The sequence below is a fragment of the Triturus cristatus genome, chromosome 8 (assembly GCF_964204655.1).
Source record: "Triturus cristatus chromosome 8, aTriCri1.1, whole genome shotgun sequence".
Lineage (NCBI taxonomy): Eukaryota > Metazoa > Chordata > Amphibia > Caudata > Salamandridae > Triturus > Triturus cristatus.
The window spans coordinates 126972717-126974434 of record NC_140591.1 but is presented as its reverse complement, the minus strand read 5'-3'; positions in this window follow the sequence as shown (position 1 = coordinate 126974434).

Here is a 1718-nt window from a genome sequence, read left to right as displayed (position 1 = left end):
GTCTAAACCGGTTCTGGTGGGATCACTCAGTATTTAATGATGGTGGAATCATGGGCTCATTGTCATTCGGCCAGTGGAGACAGACAGACGTGGCTCTCTCTACACGTGCGCGTAGCGGCTGCAGGTGCACTTGAATCTGTGAATGTTGTTGAAAAGGTAAGAGCTTGTATCCCTCTCCCCCTCTTAGTAGAACCAGCCCACACAAATAGGGATTCTTCCATAAATCTGATTCTTCACCTGTTCTCCACTACTGTAGGAAAACGGACTTTCAAGACTGATTAATTGAGTTCCTTGAAATTACTGAATTACCGCAAGTCGGAGCAACTGCAACTCCCGAGCTAATGATTCCGTTCTTGGTAAGAACCCTCTCATCTGTTCTCCATGTTGGTCACTATACAGGCACCACACATCACTTACATGCATTACTCTCTTACAGAGATCGAGTAGGACTGCACGGATCGTTGCGCGCCCATGAAGCACTTCATTCATATATCCTCAGACACATCTTTTTGTACCATCCTCGTTGCCAGTCTCCCTCCCCTCACATAGGGGTAAGCTTAGGGTGTCCAGAATTTTAAAGCCAAAAACGGGGACATTTCACAAAAATAGAAGAAGGACTAAAATTTTACTTCAAGTGATGAGAGTGCTCCTCAGCAGAGAATTACAGAACAAGCAGTAAGAACATACATAAATTCCAATTTTTAAACCCAGTAACTTGCCTGTTAATTAAATTGCTTTCTTGAAACAAATGCTAACTATCCCTGCTTTGTAAAGCATAAAAAACACCTCCCACCATTTTCAGTCGACCCTCTCTAAAAACCGGGACATGAGCTACATTTCTTGAAATCTGCTGGGACAGCAGGTGAAAAACTTGGCTCCCCTATTCAAGTATTATTGCCATCATCAAGGCCCACGTTGATAGTTTCTTTTTCTTTAAATCTCAGATGTCCCTACATCTCTAGGTCCTGAAGAGACCCTTCATTGAACAAAGGGTTGAAACGCCGTGGACATAAACTAAAGTGTTCAGGCAGGTTTGGTTTAGCCCCAAGTTTCAAGTGGTTGCAAAGGCTCTGTGCCATCGGTGTGTGATTTGCCAGCCAATGAATGCAGGGAAGAAGACTGTTGTCACACTAAGCTCCATAGGGAGGTCAGGAGGGCCTTTCAACAGAATGCAGTTGGACTTTGTTGAGATGCCTGTGCACAATGGATTGTCATACATTTTGGTTGTGGTGTGTCTATTCTCCCGCTGGGTAGAAGCCGATCCAATAAGGAGGTGCAACACTCTTACAGTAGCTAAGCTGTTGTTGAGGGAACTCATTCTGAGGTTTGGATTTCCAACTACATTGGAATAAGACAGAGGAACTCATTTCAATAATGAGGTCCTAAAACTACTGTGTGCAGTCTTGAGGATGAAACAAAGATTACATTACAGTTACAGGCCCGAGGCATCAGGAATAGTTGAGTAGGTCAACAGCACTATGAAATGCAAATTGGTAAAAGTGTATGCTTCCACCAGTTTGATATGGCCTGATGGGTTGCCCCTAGGGGTGATGAGTATGCACAGTAACACTGACAGGAGGACTGGCGTGTCCCCTCATGAGATCCTTATGGGTACCACAATAAGATTGCCTGACGTACCTGCCAATGCATTTGTTAACATGATGGATGATTTGGTTCTTGACTACTGGCTGATGTAGTTCATTCTGTGTCTCATCCGG